This window comes from Jaculus jaculus, chromosome 16 (assembly GCF_020740685.1).
Source record: "Jaculus jaculus isolate mJacJac1 chromosome 16, mJacJac1.mat.Y.cur, whole genome shotgun sequence".
Lineage (NCBI taxonomy): Eukaryota > Metazoa > Chordata > Mammalia > Rodentia > Dipodidae > Jaculus > Jaculus jaculus.
Window position 1 is genome coordinate 41,897,721 of NC_059117.1, and position 24,373 is coordinate 41,922,093.

Below are 24,373 nucleotides of genomic sequence, written 5' to 3' on the forward strand. Positions count from 1 at the left end.
TAAGCTTATCACTTGCAGCTGTGGTAACCTATGTTCAAGAGAACACTGGTGAATACATACACACAATGTGATGTGCTGTACCATGTTCCCAGCCTGGAGAGAGAAAGGTTACTAACACATCAGTCTTTTCTGGAAATAACTTCTACTAAAATTCATAATCAGCATAGTCCTTCAGTGACTGTATAAGTTCATCCAGAAGACAGTTGCCTTGCATGAAGGTTTCAAGATCATACAGCAATTTATTACTTGGTTCTGTGGAAAATTGTATGTTCTTATGTTTTCTAACCTTCCTCTAGTTCCAACCTGGATCTTTCTAGAGTTGGATCTTTTACTTGTTTCTTCCTCCAGACACATGCTGTGTAGTTTTGCATGTTACTTTTTCATAGCCACTTCTTTGTTTTAGTTGTGACCTCTCTTGTTGGCATTCATGGTGCTGGTGTGCCTGCAGCCTTGCTTCTCTGTCTGGCACTCTTCGTGCCCTGTGTACTCCTCCTTCAAATTTCATGTGTTTATATGCTTCTAAGCCCCCGATGCTGGCAGAAGCATGCCTAAGACCACCTATTTCACTTGGGAAATAGTCCAGGATTCAAATTGCCATCTTTTAAAGGCTGCATACTGCTGATATGTGTCAAACATCTCAGATGTAAACAGCATTGCCTCCTGGCCTCCGGCTCCTGCAGAGACCTCCAGGATCGAATCCCCTTCATCTGGTTCTTCTGATGCTTCAGCTGGGCTATTTATTTTTGACACAATGCTATTTCATTTTCTGCAAGCTGCTTTAAATCTTCATTTTCATCGTGCAGCAAGTGCTCGGTCTTGCTCAGCACCCGCTCCTTGTCGCTCAGCCTTTTGGATACCACCAGCCACCCGGGTGTCCTGTGGGGCACAGGGCTTCAGAGCTGTGCTCCAGGAAGGTCCGCAGAGGCCCGCCGCGGGCCAACAGCCCCTCTGGCCCTGAGCCACCACACCTCAGGGCCCAGAGGTCCGACCTACACCCCCAGGGGCCCACAGACCTCAATTACAATTCTTAATATCAATAGCCTAAATGCCCAACAAAAAGACACAGGCAGGCAGACTGGTTGAAAGGCAGGATCCTAACATTTGTTGCCTCTAGAAAATTCATTTCTCAATAAGAAAGAGACACCATCTTAGGGTGAAAGGATGGAAAACGGTATTTCAAGCAAATGGGCCTAGGAAATAAGCAGGGGTTGCTATCCTAATATCTGACAGGATAGACTTCAAACCAACATTAGCGAGGAAAGATAAAGGTAATTTTATATTGATTAAAGGAACACTCCCACAGGAGGACATTGCAATCCTAAACATATATGCACCTAACATGGGGGCACCCAATTTCACCAAACAAACACTTTTAGACTTAAGGTCACAGATAACACCAAATACAATTATAGTGGGAGACTTCAATACCCCACTCTTATCAATTGACAGGTTATCCTGGAAAAAAAAATGAACAGAGAGACATCTGAAATAATGATGTCATGGAACAAATGGACCTAAGAAATATCTACAGAACATTCCATCCAAATGCTGAAGAATATACATTTTTCTCAGCAGCACATGGAACATTCTCTAAAATAGACCATATATTAGGACACAAAGCAAATCGTAACAAACACAGGAAAATTGAAATAATCCCTTGTACTCTATCTCACCACAATGAGATTAAACAACAAATCAGCAACAAGAAAAACTATAGAGCATACAGAAATTGTGGAGGCTATACAGTACAATATTGAATGATAAATGAGTCAATGAAGAAATCAATAAATTCATGAAAATCAAATGATGATGAGAATACAACATACCAAAACCTTTGGGACACAATAAAGGCAATCCTAAGAGGGAAACTTATAGCTATAAGTGCCTATATTAAGAAATTATAGAGTTCACAGGAAACAATTTAATGCTTCACATTAAGGCCCTGGAAAGAAGAAAAAGGCAAACCAAAAATTAGTAGATGAGAAGAAAAAAAATAGAGATTAGGGCAGAAATTAATGAAATAGAAACAAACAAACAACAAAAAAGACAAAGATTCAAAAATAGAGTTGGTTCTTTGAAAGGATAAACAAGATTGATAAACCCTTAGCAAATCTGACAAGAAGAAAGAGAAGAGACAAAAATTAATAAAATTAGAGATGAAAAAGACACCATACAACAGATACCCAAGAAATTCAGAAAATCATAAGGACATTCTTTAGAATGCATATTCCTCTAAATTCGAAAATCTGAAAGAAATGGATGATTTCTTTGATTCATATGACCTACCAAAATTAAATCATGATCAGATAAACCAATTAAATAGACCTATTACAAGTATGGAAATCCAAGTAGTTATAAAAAGTTTCCCAACTAAAAAAAGTCCAGGCACAGATGCATTCACTAGTGATTTTTACCAGAACTTCATGGAAGAACTCATACCACTGCTTCTCAAACTTTTCAGTAAAATAGAAAAGGAATTCTACCAAACTCCTGCTACTGAGCTAGCATAACCCTGATACAAAACCAGACAAAGACAGAACAAAATAAAAATTATAGATCAATCTCCCTCATGCACGTAGATGCAAAATTTTTCAACAAAATAGTGGCAAACAGAATATACAAATATATCAGAAAGATTATTCACTCCAACCAAGTAAGCTTTATTCCAGAGATGTAGGGATGTTTGAACATACACAAATTGATAAATATAATATACTATATAAATGGACTGAATGACAAAAACCACTTGATCAATTCAGTAGATGCAGACAAAGCATTCAACAAAATCCAACATCCCTTCCTGTTAAAAGTCCTACAGAAACTGGGAATAGAAGGAACATATCTCAGTATAATAAAGGCTATTTATGACAAACTTACAGCCAACATAATAGCTTCTCCACTAAATTCAGGAATAAGACAATAATAGCTTCTCCACTAAATTCAGGAATAAGACAAGGGTGTCCACTGTCCCCATTTTTATTTAATGTAGTACTGGAAATTTTAGCTATATAATAAGGCAAAAGAAATTCATAAAATGGATACAAATTGGAAAGGAAGAGATCAAATTATCATTATTTGCAAATGATATGATTCTATATATAAAGGACCCTAAAGACTCTACCAGCAAACTGTTAGAGATGATAAACACTTTAAGCAATGTAGCAGGGTATGCAATAAACAAACAGAAATCAGTATCTTTACTGTATACTAACAACAAACATGTGGAGGATGAATTCAGGGAATCCCTCCCATTTGCAATTGCCTCAAAAAAAAAAAAAAAAAAAAAGGTACCTTGGAATAAACTTAACCAAGGAAGTGAAGGATCTCTACAATGAGAACTTTAAAACACTCAAGTGAGAAATTGCAGAAGACACTAGGAAATGGAAAGACATCCCATGTTCTTAGATTGAAAGAATCAATAATTTGAAAATGTCAAACTTACCAAAAGCAATCCACACATTTAATGCAATCCCCATTAAAATTCCAATGGCATTCTTCACAGAAATAGAAAAAACAATACTGAAATTCATTTGGAAGCATAAAAAAACTTCAAATAGCCAAAACAAGTTTGAGCAACAAAAATAAGGCTGTTGGTATCATCATACCAGATTTTAAACTCTATTATAAAGCAATAGTAACAAAAACAGCATGGTACAGGAACAAAGTCAGACATGTTGATTAATGGAACAGAATAGAGGACCCAAATGGTAATCCAGGCAGTTATAGCCATCTGAATTTTAACAAAAATTCCAAAAATATTCATTTGAGAAAAGATAGCCTCTTCAACAAGTGGTGCCTGGAAAACTGGATATCTATATGTAGAAAGATAAAAATAGATCCCTGTCTGTCTCCATGCATAAAAATCTAGTCCAAATGGATCAGAGACCTTAATATTAGGTGCAAAGCTCTGAAATTGATAGAGGATAAGGTAGGGGAAACCTTTCAACATATTGGCATAGGTAATGACTTTCTGAATGTAACCCCAATTGCTCAGGAAATGAAACCACTGGTTAACCACTGGGATCTCATGAAATTACAAAGCTTTTGTACAGCAAAGGACACTGTGAATAGAACAAAGTGATAACCTGCAGAATGGGAGAAAATATTTGCCAGGTATACATCTGACAAATGGTTAATATCTAGAATATACAAAGTATTCCAAAAACAAAACAAAGTCAAACAACCCAATTAAAAACTGAGCTGTGGGAGAAAATAGAGAGTTCTCACTGGAAGAAATACAGATGGCATATAAACATCTAAAAAAGTGATTAACATTATTAGCCATCAGGGAAATGCAAATTAAAACTACTCTGAGATTCCATTTTGCTCCTGTCATAATGTCTGCCAGCAAGAAAACAAAGGACAATAAATGTTGGTGAGGATGCAGAAAAGGGGGAACCCTTATAAACTTTTGGTGGGAATTTAATTTGGTACAGCCATTGTGGAACTCAGTGGGGTAGTTCTTGAGACAGCTAAAAACAGGTTTACCATATGACCCAGCTATAGCACTCTTAGGCATACATACTAATGACTCTTCTTACTACCTTAAAGATACTTGCACAACCATGTTTATTGCTGCTCTAGTCACAAGACCTAGGAAATGGAACCTGCCTAGATGTCCTTCAACAGATGAATGAATAATAAAGACGTGGTGCATTACACAGTGGAGTACAATTTAGCAGTAAAGAAAAATGAAATTTGCTGTGAAATAGATAGATCTGGAAAGGATTATACTAAGTGAGGTAACCCAAGTCCAGAAAGACAAATGTTGCATATTCTCTCTCATGTATGGTTCCTACCTACAATTGTTTAGACATCCTTGTGTAGCAGAGGCCAATAAGCTGCAAAAAGATTATAAGGGAGGGAGGAGAAGGAAGGACTTAAGGGATTGGTATCATATATTTGTATATAGAAGAACAGATTATAGGGAGTGGAATGTGAGGCCAAGTAAGAGAAGGGTGGGGGGAGGGTCAGTCAAAATTCAAGATATTTTGAATAAAACATATGAAAACCTAGTTCTTTGGATAATGGCACATAAAGAAGCTATAGATTGCTACTAGATCATTTTCAGTGCTAGGGATGGGATGCCTACCAGTGAGTTGTTGGCCAGGGAGGTCCCTGCTGCCTCAAAAACATTATAGGCTTTTGCCAAGGCCATTGGTTTACCACTAGTAACAGATATTAAGACCCTATTGCCAAAGACGTCACATGCATGGTCAGCAAGATCCCTGAAAAATCAAGCTGGTGTTGAGTTGAAAACCTTCTACCTAGGGCTGGAGAGATGGCGTAGCGGTTAAGCGCTTGCCTGTGAAGCCTAAGGACCCCGGTTCGAGGCTCGGTTCCCCAGGTCCCACGTTAGCCAGATGCACAAGGGGGCGCACGCGTCTGGAGTTCGTTTGCAGAGGCTGGAAGCCCTGGCGCACCCATTTTCTCCCTCTCCCTCTCCCTGTCTTTCTCTCTGTGTCTGTCGCTCTCAAATAAATAAATAAATAAATTAATTAATTAATTAAAAATAAAGAAAACCTTCTACCTGTCGATCAGCCAACCATAAGCTGGAAAAAGCTGCACTGCATGCAGTCCAATGGGAGACAGAAGTTGTCAGCAGGGAAAACAGAAGGCACCGTAAGCCTCAAGTTTGGCCAGATAGGCCAAATGACCGAATGGATGCAATAGTGGCATGTCTGCTCTGTGGGAAACCAACTGCTTTCTAATTGGACTGGAGGCCTGCTCTAACATAATGCTGAGAAGAAGTGATGGAGGAGTGCCCAGCACTGAAACATCTCTATCACAACCTCCAAGACTCAGGTTCCATTCCGGAAGAGGTGACAGAAAGAATGTAAGAGCCAATGGAAGGGCACCACTCCTTACAGTGCAACTGCCCAGACAGAAATTGACCGATATCCATGAGCTCGCAGTGCCCAGCACTAACGTCACAAGACCTCATAATAGGAGAAAAATAGGATGACATCACAGTTAAAGAGAGACTAATGGAGAAAGGGAGGGGATATGATGGAGAGTGGAGTTTTCAAGGGGAAATGGGGGAGAAGAGTGAAATATAATGGCTTATTGTAAGTGTAGAAATTGTCAACAAAAAATTTTTTAAAAAAATAGAGATGAAGCTGGAGAGATGGTTTTGCAGTTCAGGTTCTTACCTGAAAAGCCTAAGGACCCAATTTCAATTCTTCAGATCCCATGTAAGCCAGATGTTCATGGTGACACATGCATGTAGAATTCATTTACAGTGGGAAGAGGCCCTGGTGTGCCCATTCTCTCTCTCTCTCTCTCTCTCTCTCTCTCTCTCTCTCTCTCTCTCTCTCTCTCTCTGTGTGTGTGTGTGTCTAATAAGCAAATAAAAATAACTTTTAAAAAAGATAAAGATAATATGTAGCGTAACTTATCCTAGTTTTCCCAGAACCAAAGGTTTTCTGGGACTACAGCAATTTTAGTATTAAAGGTTAAAAAAAAAAGTATCAGTCAATTTGGGATATTTGGCTACTCTAAGAAATTTTACCTTAATCTGAGGATTCAGAGATGAGGCACATAAAGTGTTATCTGGCACTAAGTCCACAACCTCACAGAAGCTTTGCATCATCTGCTGACACAGGCAAATTTTACATACTAAAAAGGCCGCAGTATTCTTGCCTGAGTTTTAATGGTCAAAATGGACATGCATGCACATGTTTAACTAATGCAGTAATAGAAGTCACAATAATAATAAATGCAACTTCATTACTGTACTTATTCAGAAAAAAAAAAAAACGGGATTACAATGCACTCTTTAAGAGCAGAAATATTTATCTTCTAAGCTGTTTAGATTTTCATAATATGAATCCTTCTTTCCCATGGGAAGGACCCCAATTAAAGTAGGAAAGCTGCTTGAAGGTGAGATCAAGCCTCCATTAGTATGCTCACCTTAATTATGTCTGCAATGAGTTTTATCCCCTATGCTTGCCAAAGCCATCATCCATCCAAGGTTTCCCTTCCCCATTCCCCACATGCACTGCCAAGCCCCATCTCCTCCCTCCATGCAACTATCAGACAGGCAAGACTTCACTTGTCTTAGCAGAATGGCAGAAACTTGTTCTGTCTTTTTCCCCTTTTAAGGACCCCGTGTACAGCACATGATTTGATGCAACTTAAAAGCAATTGACACTTCCCTTCACCTGGTCATTCTGGGTCTGGATTTCATATATGCATTTATTTTAAATATTTTATTTATTTATTTAAGAGAGAGAGACAGAGAGGCACATAAACAGAAAAAGAGAATGGGTATTCCAAGGCCTTTAGCCACTGTAAATAAACTCCAGACTCATGCACCCCTTGTGTATCTGGCTTTTGTGGGTCCTGGGGAATTGAACCAGGCTTTGCAGGCAAACACCTTAACTGCTAAGCCATTTCACCAGCCCTGGTCCTGGATTTTAAACTACGGAAGATAAAAAGCACAATTCGGGCTGGAGAGATGGCTTAGCGGTTAAGCGCTTGCCTGTGAAGCCTAAGGACCCCGGTTCGAGGCTCGGTTCCCCAGGTCCCACGTTAGCCAGATGCACAAGGGAGCGCACGCGTCTGGAGTTCGTTTGCAGAGGCTGGAAGCCCTCGCGTGCCCATTCTCTCTCTCCCTCTACCTGTCTTTCTCTCTGTATCTGTCGCTCTCAAATAAATAAAAATAAAATAAAATAAAATAAAAATAAAAAGCACAATTCAGTTCACTACTGGCTCTTGCTCAGTATCTTGCTTCAGGAACTGTGTTGTGGTGTCTCTTGGAGGACAGAATGAGAGAAAAGGCAGAGAGGGTGGAGCTTCCAGCAGTCAAAGAGCTCTCCTGCGGTGCTGGCTCACTGGGTATCGCCCAGCAAGAGCCAGCAGCCTGCCAACGGCAAGACAGGGTGGTTGTAGCAGTGATGTGCTGAGCTCTCTCCCGCTAAATCAGAACCGCCAGTGGTACATATCGGTGCCCAGCTCCAGGTACAGTGGGGGTCATGTGGGTAACTTGCAATCAGCCAAAGGGGAAAGTACTGACATCATGAAAACTGGAGAACCGTACAAATGAGGGCACTTAGGTTTACTCTCAGGCTTTCTGTTCTCTGGCACTTTCTCTCTCACAGACAAACAGGGCACACTCTGGCATTCTTTCTCCAATTTCTGGGTGAACCCAAGTGGGTTGGGATATGAAATGGCCCCAGAGACCATTTATCTAAAGCTTGATTCCAACTCATAGCAGTACTGGAAGATGGTGACACCTTTAAGAAGTGGGTCACAAGGCCGGCTCAGTGGGAGGGAGTTCACACCTCGTACTGAGTACCAAGTCAAAAGCCTATGTCTTGAAAGGTCATAGACTCTAGAAGGAAACGTCCACTTTTCTTTGGCATAAAGTCTTCTAAGTGCCTGTTTAGCTGCTTTGATCCATGCTGCCCTCCCATTAGAGAATCTGCTTTTTACAGATGGCAATGAATAGCGGGAAGACCCACGACCCATCAGTATGGCAAGAGAAGAAAGTCAACTGCCTAGCATGAGACTAGTCATCTATGTCACACCTGTTAGGACCCAAAAAAACATTATGGAGGAAGTGCTGGAAGAAGACATTCCATCCAAGGCTGAGGGAACATTGCAGAAGAGGTGGGGGAAATATGTCAGAGCCATAGGGTGGGAAGGTGTACTCTAAGGCTCACTGCCTCCCCCAACAGAGACTGGTGCATTTGTGATCTCACAGTGAATGCCTATAACCCCACTGAGGAGGGCCCTCAATGGAACAGGGATAAGGGACAGAGAAAATAAGAGGAAAACTGGATGGGAATATGACCATTAGGTAGTGTATTCATACAATAAAGTTCTCAATTAAAAACAATATAAAAGAATTGCTTCCTGGTCGGGGGTGGGGCTTAGTGGCAAAGCACTTGTCAAGCAGTGCTGGGGCTTCTGGTCCAACAGCTATCACTCGTTTAGGCCACTGACCTATGACGTCTTTTACACGCAGTGTCCATGCTTCTTGCATCCACGATAGCAAGTGGTTAATACATTATTTCCCACATGACTGCTCAAGAAATTCAGTTTCTGAATTTCAAAGACATGTTGATGTGTTTGCAAATTGGGATGGGAACCCAGCTATTCCTGAAAACCTTGGCTGTCTGAGTGGCTCATTAGTAAACATGTATTAGACTATACCTCAGTGTGACATGTATTAATAAAAAAAAAATTCATTACTGGAAAAAAAGAGAAGTGGGACATAGTGAAAAAATGTTAGATCAACAGGGTATGGGCAGGCATCAAACAGATCCTGGGATCCTGGCCTCTCCCTGTCTTTTGCTCTCTGGTCATCACGCACTTCCTTCCATGATGTGCGGCCTCACAACAGGTCCAAAAGTGATGAGCCAATGCACTATGGATAGAAAGCCCAGACACCGCATGTCATAATAAACTTTTCCTCCATTAAGGTTAGCTCAGTGACTTTTTGGTGATGATAGAAAGCTGACAGACATGCACAGAAACATCTACTGAGCAGATAAATTATAAAGTCCAAAGCTTCTCTGACACCTTGGCTCTGGAAATCAGATGGGCTAGATGTCAAGTATTTGCAAAAAGACGAGGAGGCCTTTTACCTGTTTCCATTCCTGCCCATACCTGCCCATGAACTTGGGGTTAACTGCCAGTAGTTGAGCTTCAAGACCATTCACCACTCCACACTTCTTACATCTGTGTCAGAATAGCTGGCGTACTCCAAAGCTGCCCTGTTTAAGAAGGCTTCAGCTCAGGCTGGGTATTTGGTCTCAAGTGTATTATTAATCCACAGGCTAAAGGGATCCCAGGACCCCTAATGTTCCTCGGTACCAGGAAATTAGGATACAGAGCATGCCAAGTGCCAGGAGCCTTCATGATACCATTTGCTGAAATAAAACTAAGTGTAAAACTTTTACTGCAAAGCCAAAAACTATAAGAAAAAAATCGTTTCTTGTCCAGTAGACAGTGTGGTGACACATTATCACATAACTTCATGCTGTTGCTTCCTAGTGATCAGCCTGTACCTCACACCATTTTCTTCTTTGTTTATTTTTCTAGTTCTGTTTAACATTCCCACAAAGAGCTTTTGTGACTCTTTAGTTACACTTTAAAGTTAAAACAACAAAAAAATACAATAGTTTTAAAAGCAATTTTTTAAAGTTCTTCATGGGTTAATAATTCTCTAAATTTTAGACTTAGTATTTATTCACTTTCCATTTAATGAAATGGGTTGCTATTAAATTTCAATAGATTATTAAAAGCCACTCAGCAACTCTGGGAAAATTATGCATTGTTGCCTAGCTCTTATCCCTCAATAAATAGATGGTCTAGCCAATTTATATTTTATATCATACAATGAATTAGCTCCCCGAATATGAACTAAGTGCGTATTTGGGTAGCTTAATTTAGAAGCCTTCTCCTCATTCTAATCAGTCCTGTCTAATGAAATAGCATCACATGAGATAAGACGACTCCTAGTAAAGTCTCAGAGTAAAATTGGGAGTTGTTTTTGTTTATTGTTTCCTTTTGTTTTCAGGAAGCAAGCTGTGTGTGAGAGAGAGAGAGAGAGAGCGAGAGAAAGCTAAGGAAACCAAACAAAAATCAAGAATCCAAATCTTTTAAAGAAGATACCCCCCTCAACACCAGGATAATGAAACCTGTGTTTCAGAATAGTCATCTTCTTTTTCTTCTTTCTTTTTTTCTCTTCCTCTTTCTTTCTCTCTCTCTTTCTCTTTCTCTCCCTTCCTTCCTTACTTCCTTCCCTCTTTCTTTCTTTCTTTCTTTCCTTCTTTCTTTCTTTCTTTCTTTCTTTCTTTCTTTCTTTCTTTCTTTCTCCCTCTCTCTCTCTTTCTTTCTTCCTTTGTTTTATTCTTTCTTTCTTTCCTGGGGAACACTGAAGGGAACTAGCCCCTGGCTGATAGACGCAACATGACCTTCAGTCCGAGAGGAGCTGTTCTGAACTATTCATTATCTCTGCATGTCTAGACTACTTCCTAGAAGGCACCCTGTTTTGCACAAGTGCTGAGAAATGATCACACTCATCAGGTGATGTGTTTAAAATACACATTGGCATGCATGGGGAGAGGTGCAGGGATGAGATTGTGACCAGATTGGTGTGAATTCTATGAACATTTACTCCATGCCAGGAATGGTAAGGGCTGTGCAATACAGGGAGAGGGCATTTATTCTCAGTTCGGGGTACTCAGTGTCCAACGGAGAAACTGACTGAAGAGGAAGTTATGATGTCTTGGGCCTAATCCAAGCCAGAGAGGGGAGTGTCTTCTGGGAGACAATGTGGGTTTACTGGATAGTTTGACAGATCTAAGCTCACAAAGGCAAGGAGAGATTTCCCAGGAGTCAGAGCACAAATGGCCCTAAGAGACATGGATTCACATGGGAATTGCTATGTGGGATGGGGGAGGGGGGACACCATGTTTTGCTTTGTGTCTGAGGATTTGAATTGGGAAGGGGGCAAAACAGGAATGGAGGCCCCATCCTCTATCTTTACTAAGTCATGCAGTGTTTAGACTTCAGCCAACGTAGTTGGTAAGAGGTTTCTAATCAGGGGAGCAACACAACCAAACTTGCATTCTGGAAACCGTACAAAGACTGAGGTCACCTGCTGAATTCAGATCAGCTAGGAAGGCTCCGAGGAAAGGGTAAAGTTAACTGTAACAACTTCAAATTCAAACTCAGAATGTTCTTGAAGACCATCTTTTAAAACACAAGGCAAAACACTTCACTTTGGAATTTTCTTAAGTGGGAAAGCCCTCATTTTTTTAAATGCCCCCTCCAATGCTGCACTAATTTTATTGTTTTGTATAAATGGAGTGTTTTTTCTTTTTAAGTAGCTCTCTGTGGTTTCTATGATGAGCATTATGGAATGAATAAAAGCAAGTAAGTGAGGAGGAGACTCTAAAGCAGATGTCAGCTGAGCCTCTGGGTGTGGGAGGACCATAGTTTTCTGGTAAGACAAGGCAAAGCACCTGGCTGAGTCATGTCTACTCCTTGTTTTGATGGACAAGTGGTGGAAGTGAGAAGGATTTGGAGAGACTCACGTTTTCCTCTTGTCTGGGGCTGGACTGTGCGTACAAGGCATAAGCTGAAACCTGTCTATTTTACTGGCTTCTTCTTATAACAGAGCCTATGTTGGTGGATTTGAATTGAAAAGATGCAAAAGAATACATTTCTGACTTTTTTTTTTTTAATCTTAAAGCCACCCTCAGCTTGACTTAGTGGTTACAGTGCTTGCTGGTAAAGCCAAAGAACCCAAGTTCAATACCCACATAATGCCAGATGCACAAGATGCCACAAGTGTCTGGAGTTCATTTGCAGTGATTGGAGTCCCTGGTGTGCCCATTCTCTCTCTCTCAATCTGCCACCTTCTCTCTCAAATAAATAAATATTTAAAAAAATAAAGTAAGAAACATACTTCTATATTGTGGATATCTGGGCATGCCACACACTCCACAAAATCACTCTGGGTGGATGTTGGGGTCTTTTGGGCTGATGGTGGCCAGAAAAGTAGACAGGAGACAGCAAGAGCAAACACCATGAAGGTTATGACATGGGAGAGAACATGAAGCCCTTCATTTTAACAAGCCAATGGAAAAGATAACAAGAGAGAAATCCCACTGTTCACTAAAGTAGTGGGAAAAGTGGTAAGGAAGACTATCAGTTTGGAACCACATGCTCTGTAGTGATGTTAACTCAGACACATCAAGTTGTGAACAATAATGTTCACAGTGGCAGCATTTATAGTAGCAAACAACTCAAAATCAGGAGCAGGTCAAATGTCCACCAGCAGTAGCATGGATTAGTAATGTAGTCAGACTGCAAAGAAAATGCACACAGCGCAATGGACCATATCAACCTGGGTGAATCTAACTAGCACCAATATGTTATTATGAAATACATTCAAAGAGATTCCTTGATGCATCATTAAGCGTGAAAGTAAAGGATTACTAGATATGTATGTATGTAGAGAATGATTAACTATAATAAGAAAAAAGAAAAGAAGGAAATAGAAACCTAAACCACAGGACAATGGTTTCCCTCCAGAGAAGCAGAAAGGGGAAACTATTAAAATATTGGGGTTGTTAAACTGGCTGGTAAGTGTATAACTGTTCATTTATCATTATCTGTTTTACCTTGCACACCTGTAACTATTTAGCATGTATTTGACATTAGGTTATATAAGAGAAATGAAAAGTTGAGTATCAGTGCTGCCATGCTCACAGAAATGAATCTTTGAGGGATTTAATATGCTATGTCTGCTGTGCACTTATCTTCCCCCACATAGAGAAGAGGAGACCGCCCTAGTCACCCAACAGGGGCTGGGAAGGACACAGAAACAGCTGAACTGAAAACAAAGACAGAAGTGGGAAGTCCCCTTGGGCCACAGCTCCAGGAAGGCAGAGCTGCCAGAATGTAAGCTTGGGGACTCTGGCTGCTGTGTAAAAAAATAAATATTAGGAACAAAAATAAATACCCACATCTCCATACCAGACTGCACAAGAGCAGGGAATTGCCAGACATTTGAGTTTTTTGTTTTGTTTGCTTTTTGCTCTCTAAAGTTAAACTCTTACATCTCCTTTCTTCCCTGTTTCCATATGTTAGAATTTTAGCACAAATTGGGGAGAGAAACAAAAAGAATGCTAAGGGCTCTTTGTTTATCAACAGAAATGGTTTAGGTTATTGTAAGTTAGAAGGGACTCAATCCTTTAGAAATACCTCAATTCTGGAGCTGGGCATGTTGATACATATCTGTAACCCCAGTACTTGGGAGGGTGAGGCAGGAGATTCATAAGTTGGAGGGCAGAGTAGTAAGACCTTTACTCAAAAAATAAGGAAAAAAGAAAGAGAAAAGGAAAGACAATTTAATGGCAACTCAGACACTTCTTAACAGTCAGCTGTGTAGAAAAATGCCAAGTTGTTTCAGCAGTCCCTCTGCTTCTATTTCCAAGCAAAACAGTGTGTCTGTTATGGTGAAGTTAGAACTTGACACAGCCACAATCCCATCTGTCTGAGCTTACACAGCCACAAATGCAGGTCTGCTGCAATATCTGCAGAGGACATGCATGCAGAACCACCTCCATGGGCTCCGAAATCTGTGGTTGCTCCGGTCCTTTATATCAAATGGAGTGGTAATGGTGGATATGTCCTGTGCAATCCTCCTGAACACGGTAAAACATTTGTAGATTTGTAATACGATACTTCTCTTCTTCTTGTAGTCACCAAAGATCTGACAAGAAGAAACTGAGTGGAGGAAGGATGTGTTTGGGCTCATAGGTTTATGGCAGTGGGACCAGCTCCCATCCCTGGCAGCCAGAGCTTGTCCTTTTCACATCTCCGTGGACCAGAAAACAGAGGCTCTGGCCAAAGAAGATCTGCACAGGAACCTTCAAAGCCCACCCCACAGTGAGCCACTTCCTCAGCAAGGCCCCATCTCCACAACCTCCACCGACAGCGCCACCAGCTGGTGAGCAAGTGTTCAAACACATGAACTTGGAGGGGTCATTTAACATCCGAACCACAACTCCTAATACAATATAAATGCTATGTGAACAGTTACGTTGTATTGTATAGAGCATATGGATGAGTAGAAATGTCTGTACATGTTCAGTACAGATGCAACCATCATAACTACATTGGAATCCACGTTCAATTCACAGATACAGAAACCATGAACATAGTAGCCCATTATATACACATATACATGTACATTACAGATTAAAATTGAAGGTATCACATTGAAGTATCAAAATAGTAAAACATAAACTTGCAATATAGCTTTGTACATATTAATATTAGTACAATCTGAAAGAGAAACCACTGGGTCTGATAAAACTGCAATTTCAAACCAGTGATGAGTATAAAAGCAATTTCACAATATCAATAGTAGCATGTGTGACATGGGACCTGATACGAAAATAGCTATGCTTTCTTTGGTGACAAACTCAAAAGGCATTGGTAACACCACCACGACTTTTTGCCTACATTCAAATGAAAGGAAATGCTGAATTTCATCACTCATAATGGACGGAAATGCTATTTCAGCTACAGATTGGCAGAAATAAAGACATGATTAGTTTCCCTTCTAAGTTCACTGATCCCTTGACTGCTGACCACACTCCTTCACCATAAGTTAAAAACTCTTATTCAATAACCTAATGGAAATATAAAATTTACTCATGATAAGATTTCACACTCTAAAACTCTGCACTATATTTTGCTTTGGCACAGAAATTGATCAAGCCATTATAGTACTTGACCAATGATGGATGTGTAGAAACAAGCTTACTGCAGTTAGGGTCCAGTGCTTTTGCTGAGGACCATCACCCTGGATGATGCTTATAGCAGACAGTACTTGATATAACAAGTTCTTTGTTGGAGGGTAACACAGATGCACGACTCTCTAAGAGCATTGCAAACCAAGCCCACATCATAGCACAAAACTGCTAGCTTTTGAGCAAGGAAGCTGATGTTTTGAATAAATAAGAGTTTTTCTACCGGCCTAAATTAGCAATGTTCTACCCATGGTTTGGGTGAACAAGGACTTCTTGTAAGCCAACAATGAACAGCAAGAACCGAGGCTAAAATTCAGCTTACTTTTGGCTGACATTTTCAAAGAATCAGTGTCAGGCCATGACAGAGGTTCCTGTGAGGTAGAAGCCACATCAGTGTCAACAGAGGGACAAGAGCAAACCAAACCAGTTCCATATGAGAAGCCCCTGAGGAGCTTAATATTGTCATCCAACTTCTCCAGACTACTAATATAGAGACTCTGACAGGAGACCTAAGACTCTGCATTTGCAGGGTTGAGATACACTGGTTTAAGGGAAAGGAACAGGTTAATGACAATTCCCAATTGTTTGCTCCAAGAGCACTTTGGCCTTACTCTGGAGTATTCTTTGACCAAGAGAAACCTAAAGCAACATACAGTTTATTGCAGGTCTTAAAATGGCAGGAATCTTTTGCTTCTCCACTGGGGAGATTTGCTGCCATATTGTTAAGTCCCAGCCAGCATCCTCAATTGGCGGCACCCAGGAGAGGGTACCATCCTGGATGTCCCAGCATTAGCCAAGCTCCAGCTGGATGTGTGACCTCAGCCTACCCCATCTGAATAAAAACTATTCAAGTGGGTCCATTCAGTCCACATGCTTGTGGTAAATAATAAGCTATTATCTTAATCCACTAAGTTTTTAGAAGCATTTGTTACTCTACAATAAATAACTGTAAAGGAAATATTTACTGGCAACTGCTAATTCCTTTTTCCTCAAAGACTAGTGTACACACACACACACACACACACACACACACACACACGTATATATATGAAATGATCCTCTTGTGAATGTTTCCTTCCCCACAAATCCATCAGACAGAAGACACAACTGCATGGAGAACAGCTTGGGCAGAAACCTATATTATGAGGGCTTTTCTCAAGATAATGTCTGCCTGAGGGCAGCCCACATTTGCTGGCTGGGCAGGCATATAATGGCCTGACTTTTTTGATAACATGTGGAATATTCTAATAGAAAATACTCCCCCCTAGATCTCCCCTTTGGATTTCTCAGACCTGTATCATAGTTTTATTTCATCCTTTGTCCAACCCCACCTTCCCCATTCCTTTATTAATGTTGATCCCAAATATATAACCTGCACCCAAAACTTGTTTTTAAAATCCAGTTTCTGACATGGTGTAACCTATTTAGCAGCAAATAACCTGTTGTGATGCTCACACAAGTGAAATAGAGGTATACAGCCATGGTGGGGAACCAACTGCTCTTCATTTGGCTAACTGATCCCCTCAGTGGCAAGGGACCCATAGCTGGAACTGGGAAACAAGTCAGAACCATATCCAAACATAAGCCTGCTCTCCATTAACAAGCTACCACCAATCGTGGGCTACAAGAGGGCCTGTGCCTATTAAATTCTCTATAAAATAGTAAGGCTTATCTCAGTGGCTGGGTGCTAACTATACTCTCCATTGGAGAATCTGCTTCTCTTTTTCAGATAGACGTAGATCCTAAGGAGAGAGCCACCCCATCATACCTCAAAAGGGCTCCAGCTGAAACTAAGAACAATTGGTGAAACAAGCAAGGGTGCTGTTTTCTTGGTGAACCAGGTACCAGCACAAGGGTGAAGGAGATAAACACAGAGAAAAATCAACTCCTACCAAATCAGATTTCCCAGAGGCCCCCAACACCTCATCACTGAAGCAAATCAAAAATGAACCCAACATGGCTCAGGGAAATTTTGTGGAAGTGAGGGCAGGAAGAATGTCAGAGCCACATGTTAGGTCATGATATACAGAGACATTTATCCTACCCATAGCTGTGGACTGACTCCCGAATGCATGACTCAGATTCCTCAACAAGAAGGGGACAGAGGAAGGGGGAAGGACATGGATGAGCCTAACAATGGTACTAAATTGACTGTATTCACTGAGTACAAAACTAATTAACAACAACAAAAACAAAACCAAAAACAGTTTCTGGAGAACCCAACTATGACTGCCATGCAGGTCTGGTGGGGAGGTAGGTGGTTTTGACTTCCTGTCCAATATTCCACTGATGGACAAAGGAACCTTCCCAGGTCTGGAAGACAGACACAGAACTCCCAAGTCAGAACATCCATCTCTGCAGAAGGCACAAGGCCAAGGGTAGAGATGAAGATTCTGTTTAACAAATGAATGCTACTACAAAGCCAAAATGATTTCCCCAAAGAACGAGCTCTACTTAGTAATTATTGCCTCTAATCTAGTAATAAGCCCTTTACTCCTTTCAACACATTTTAAAGTCATCTTCTCTCAACTAGTCAGATGTAAAGGTTGCATTCTTGTTCATTGCTTCCTCCTATCAAGCAGGAGCAACCAAGGTGTTGCTGAAGACCTTTCTGCAACCAACAGTTCATAATGCTCCACATGCTGCTTAAAATTGTATAAAAAAAAATGTCAGCAGGAAATACAAGAAAGTTAGGTGGCAAGGCTAGCTCTGTTATTCCTAAATGTTCACATGTAAGACTGACTATCCTTTCCACTCCAGCGACATTTAGCGGTCATTCTTTCCTACTTTTTTGAGTTGTGTGTGATCATGGAAACACATTCAAGTGAATGTTAGTTTTAGCAAAGCATAGTTGGCAAGTGGCAGCTTGACTGCTTCCTGTCTACATGTTGTGGCTTCTCCATCCTTCTTGTAAGCACTGCTCTTGCCTTCAGGGAACAAAGTCATCTATGTGGTCTAGACGTGCTGCCAAGTACAGTGGCCACCATCACCGCATTCTCACTCCAAGGGCAGGCATGTGGCCCAGATCTCTCCAAGTGGTGTATTCCATCTGTCTCTGGTCCAGGGCCTTTACAGGTAAGTACACACTGTGCTGGGTGGGAAGAATAGATGTGTGACCCATTCTTATGTACTATGACACTTTGACGCCTTAAGCAAGTTTCTCAGGTGAAGCTTCTATTACTTTATTTATGGATTGAGAAACACCATGTCATAAGTTACAGAGTAGCTACTTGGATTCTAGAAACTCAAGGATTATAAAAACTGTGGCAAACATCAGCCCAAGTGTTCACAAAAGCAAAGCAATTAGTAGTCATTCTTAACATTACCTTTAGCCTTCCCTACCTCCCTACAGAGTAACTATTCTGACTCCAAGTTCACAGTACTAGTAAGCAGCCCACAGTGAGGAAATGACAAAACTAAATTTGAACCAGGTTTGTTCAAGCCATAGTCCCCTTTCCTCTCACTAACTAAACTGCTTTCCAGGTGACACGTCTCTCCAGAAGAGAAAAGATCAAGCCAACCCTCTCCTTCCAGTTGGTTTCTCTCAAAATAATCGTTAGCTTAAGGTTTGGTTTCTGCTAGAAATCAGAGCATGCTGGGAGAAGAGGCACTGTGGCATACCACATGCTGGGAAACCACAGGGCAAACCTCGGCAAGGCCAGCTTGACATGTGAGGCTTGAGCAAGGCTGTGCTTCAGGGTTGGAAATGCTTGCTGCAGCTGAAGAGAGCACAAGGAAAACCAGGATCCGGCATGCGTGCCCTCTCTGAGGAACAGTAGCTTTAAAGGTGATATGGACAAACACAGAGCATCCCTTCACCAATCACTGGTCATCACATCTTGGGCATTGTAAAGAAAGCCTATTCCCACCACTATGTAGAAGCTGAGACTCAAGTACCAAGCAGGCAACTTTGTGAAGGCAATGGAGAATCTTTTCCCCAGAAAGCTCTTCATAGGACACCCTATTCCTAGGATCTCCTCAACTTGAATTAATCCTACTGTTGTAATTTTAAACTTCTCTCACAGCTCTGAAAATATTCTTAGACATTTTTAGTATCTCCCTGCTGCATGGACAGTACAACATATACCCCTAAGCCTACCACCAAATTCCCATGGTCCCACTTCTCCCGGCTGTCTTCACGTCTTCTCCTAGCTCTCTTTCATACTCCAGACCATGAACCAGCACTCTTCCTTATTCCTGCTCTGTTGTCTGGGCTCCTCACCACCATACTCTCTCTGCTCACATGGCCAATGCCAGTATGTATTAACTTATTAATATCTCTTCTTACCTTTGGATGAACCTGGCCACACTACAAATTAAGCTCTAGTACCACCTAATATTCTGGGCTGGAGAGATGGCTTAGTGGTTAAGGTGCTCACCTGCAAAGGCTTAAGGACCCAGCTTTCATTACCCAGTACTCACATAAGCCAGTTACACAAGGTGGCCCTTGTTCGTTTGCAGTAGCTGGAGGCCCTGACATACCCATTATCTCTCTCCATCTGCCTCCTCTTCTCTCTCTCTCTCGCTCTCGAATAAATAAATAAAATATTTTTTTAAAAAAAACTCTTATATTCTATGTCTATGGGAAATAGTCACATATATGGAATTTGGAGCTAATCTTAGATATGAACTTATCAGGTCTCAGGACTGCTTTAATTATTACTCCAGTGTATCCTGCCCCAACATAATGCTATGACTTCATTTCCCTGTGGTAAGTATGCTTATGAGTTAGGAAAATGTGATATATTAGTTACTTTTCTTGTTGCTGTGACACAATTCCTAACAAAAGCAACTCAAGGAAGGTTTATTTTAAATCACATTTTGAGGGTACAATCCGTTATAGCATGGTAAGGTATGGTGGTAGGAGCTGACCACATTGAGTCCACAGTCAGGAAGCAGAGAGAGATGAATACTCATACTCACTTCACCTTCTCCTGTTCTATGCAGCCCTGGAGCCCAGAGCATGCAATAGTGCATAGTGAATTCAAAGCCATTTTGGGTTATAATGAGATCCTGTTCAAAATAAAATGGAAAGGGGTAGGGATGTAGCTCTGTGGTAGAGAGCTAGCCTAGTTAAATGACCAACACTGAAAAACAATAATAAAATAAAAATAAACACAAGGAAACAACAACCAAACAAAACATTCTTGAGGATGGCATGATGTTGACAAAATGAACTGAGCTTCAAGAGTCGTAAGAATCTCAACACAGCTCGGTAACTTTTACATTTGGAGAGAGTGTCAGAAAAAGCCCTCAAAGAAGAGAAGGTAGCCTTGACAGTGGTGGCCATAAGTTATAAACAGCCAAAGAGAAAGGATTAAATTTATGAGTCCCCGAGATGATGCAAGTAAAAGCCTGGGGCCAATGCCAGGTCAGATGCTACCATGGTCTTAGTTATCCTCTGACCTGGAAGTCAGTCTCTCTCTCTCTCTCTCTCTCTCTCTCTCTCTTTCTCTCTCTCCATGCCCATATAAATACATTACTAGGTACACAGAGACATACAGGGTGGTGGAGGGAGAATGGTAACACTTGCTGGAGGCCTCTTCTACTTTTCTTGCTAGCTGAACATCTGGTCATCCATGAAAATAAATATCTCACATTTTTTAAAGTCATTTATTTGAGAGTGACAGAGAGAGAGAGAGAGAGAGAGAGAGAGAGAGAGAGATTGAGAATGGGCGTGCCAGGGCTTCCAGCCACTGCAAACGAACTCCAGATGCATGTGCACCCTTGTGCATCTGGCTAGTGTGGGTCCTGGGGAACCAAGCCTTGAACCAGGGTCCTTAGGCTTCACAGGCAAGTGCTTAACCACTAAGCCATCTCTCCAGCCTGATATCTCACTTTTTTTTTTTTTTTTTTTTTTTTGGTTTTTCGAGGTAGGGTCTCACTCTGGTCCAGGCTGACCTGGAATTAACTCTGTAGTCTCAGGGTGGCCTTGAACTCATGGTGATCCTCCTACCTCTGCCTCCCGAGTGCTGGGATTAAAGGCGTGCGCCACCACGCCCGGCTATATCTCACATTTTTGTTAGAGGATATCTTGGAGATAAGTCACTCCAAACTCTACATTTTATACACAAACTGGAGCTGCTCCAGAATGCAGTACAAGACAGGGCCTAACGTTTAATATGTTGCAAGTACCAAAGACCTGATTCCACCCAGGCCAGAGGCCACAGGGGAACAAGAAGCACTCGCGTTCCATCTGGTTTCTGAAGGTTTTCTGGGGCTGCATGCATTTGCTTGGGATTCATGGATGTGATGATTCATGTGTGAAGATGGGGGAAAGCTCCTCTCTAAAGCCCCAGGTGTGCCCTAAGGAGGTCTGTCATTCCTTTACACAGACCTTTTAGGTAACCATGGGGAGACAATCTACTTTGGTTTTGATTTTTTAAATCAAGAACTGTGGTGTTTGGCAGAGAGCATGGTTTCTTTCTGGCAGACACATACACGTGCTTCTGTTTTGTGTGTTTAATGCTGAAAAGCCAGGCCATGACTGCAGTTCATTTTCTTCATTATCAGGCACTTGACATTTGGACAGTATTCCCATATCCAAGCCTCACAGAGAATGCCTTTGTTCACAAGGGAGCCTTTCTCCTCCTCATCTCCAACAGTCACCATTGAGCTCTGGGGGTGGGGGCAGGGGAGTTCAGATTTTGCATACATAAAATGAGGGCGCATTCCCTATCCCTAGCTCATGTGGGCCCCCTTGCCTCACTTCTTTTGTTACCCATGTTTTGGCAGCCAGGGCAGTACCATTTTATCTCTAAATGTGGTGTTCATTCACAGGCACACTTGGCCTGCTTAGTGTGATATTTGCCGCTGGGTTCTGACTGGCAGCCAATTCTTCTCCCCACCTCCATGGCACATGCTGCCCTTCTAAGCTGGACATTTACACAAAAGTGCACACAGGACACGTGTGTGCTGTCAAGGAGCGTTCCCAGTGCTGATCGTGAAATAACAGGTGGCCTGGGAGGACCTCACTGGGTCTCCAAAGACCCTTGATGCTGCTGAAACTTGCAACACGAAGCAGAGGCGACATCCACCTCCCACTGGCAGCTCAGCCTTTCTGTTTACTCTGTGTGGCCTGAATATTAACATCACAATTTTTCCTTATAGATATTTTAAATGAAATATTTTCACAGCTCTTGAATTTTACTATCTATAACATTTATTTATTTTGATTTTTCGAGGTAGGGTCTCACTCTAGCCCAGGGTGACCTGGAACTCACTATGTAGTTTCAGGGTGGCCTCGAACTCATGGCGATCCTCCTACCTCTGGGATTAAAGGCGTGTGCCACCACGCCTGGCTTTATAACATTTATTTTGTCACATGTACTCTTGTAAGCAGCACAGATTAAAATAAGTTAAATAATAAATTAAAATAAAAATATAAATAGCAAATTTTAGTATGTGTGTGCTGACTTAGTTGAACCCTGACAGGAATCTTTGGAAGGAATCCTAGAATGACTGGGTGGCTATAACCAGAGGAATTAGAGTCCTCACAATTCTGGAAGCTGAAATCCAAGATGAAGTCACTGGCTACTTCAGTTTCTGGGGACAGTTTTCTTCCTGTCTTGCAGATAGTGGCGGCATCACTGTGTCCTCACATAGCAGAGAGCACAATGGAGAAAGCTCTCTAATGTCCCCTTTATAAGGACATGAAAGACATTAAATCAGAGCTCCATCCTGATGCCCTCATTTAACCTTAATTGTAGCTTATAGGGTCTGTCCCCACAATATAATCACATGGGAGTAGGGTCATGGGAAGTTGTAGGGAAAATTCAGTCCAAAGCAGGAACGTTAACTGAAACCTTAAAAATCTTAAAAATAGACGAGTGAGTTAAGCAGCATGCTAGAAATCAGAGTAAAGAAGAATAGAAAACTGAAAGAAACAAGAGTAGAAAATATGAAAATGGAAGCATGGAGAGGAAAAGAATGGAAATATCATTAGTTACACAAAATCAAATGAAAAGAACCAATATTCCTGTAAACACAGTGTTGGAAAAACAGGGAATAGACACTGGAGCATGACAGTGTTTGAAGGGACGACTAAATGAATTTTCTAAATGTGACAAAAGACCTCAAGTCATAGTTTCAAAAAGCTCAATAAACCCAAACCATCTAAACACAGGTACAAAAAAACCTAAAGGCAACTTATGGGTCCAAATAGTAGAATTTCTCAAAAAGCACAAACCGAAAACACTAAAAATAAGCAGAAACAAAATGAAAAAAAGCATAAATCACCTTTGAAGGAGCAAGCAATAAAGCTAGTGGTTGACGTTTGTCAGAAAGGGCGGAATGAGATGACAAGAGTCCTATCTTTAATGATCTGAAAGAAAAGAACTGTGACATCAAAATCCCATTCCTGGGGAAACACCCTTCACAATCAGAGGCAGAAGAAAGACATTTCAAGTGGAGAACTTGTCTGCATATGTCTTTCTAAGGTAAATGCATCTTTCTGAAGACTGAAGAGCAGCACAAAGGGAAAATGCATGGGTGGTACACAGCAGGCCCTGGCTAAGTCAAGTGGTGCAAACAGCATCCTGTGGCACGTGACCTAGACGTGGAGTGGTTTGTGAATGACACGAAAACAGGGAGTCGGTAAGACTCGTAACAGTCTTGTACTTGTCTATAAAATGGTAACATTCTAATCTATAGTAGGATTCAGTAAGCCTAGAATTTATATCACTCAGTCCAGCACCAGCATGAAACAATAGTAAACGAGCTATAGCTAGCAAAGTTATAGGTAGGAAAAAGTAAAATGATACAACACATGAGTAATGCAAAAGAGTGCAATATGAAAAAGGAAATGGAGAGTGAATAAGAACAAACAGAAACCTAATAAAACAGTAAATTTAAAATAATCAGAAATCATATTCAATGTAAATGGATGAGTTCAATGTAAAAACATTGTCAGTATCCATAAAAAATATTGATGGCTTAAAAGACAAATCTTAAATATAATGATACAAAAAGGTTGAAAGGAAAGAGTTGTAAAAAGATATCTGCAGGCTAACTCCACAAGGCATGAGAAATATACCTCAATAAGGAGGGGCCAATGGGGAGGGGGTCATAGGTGAGCCTAATAATGGTACCAA

The 24,373-nt window shown here is 41.1% G+C and overlaps 1 protein-coding gene and 1 pseudogene across 1 annotated transcript in view; both read right to left on the bottom strand.

The window, feature by feature from the left end:
- Cpvl (carboxypeptidase vitellogenic like) overlaps positions 1-24,373 on the bottom strand; it is a 209,638-nt gene that overhangs the window by 13,043 nt on the left and 172,222 nt on the right. The window lies entirely within an intron of this gene.
- Positions 120-15,028, bottom strand: LOC105943674 (annotated as a pseudogene).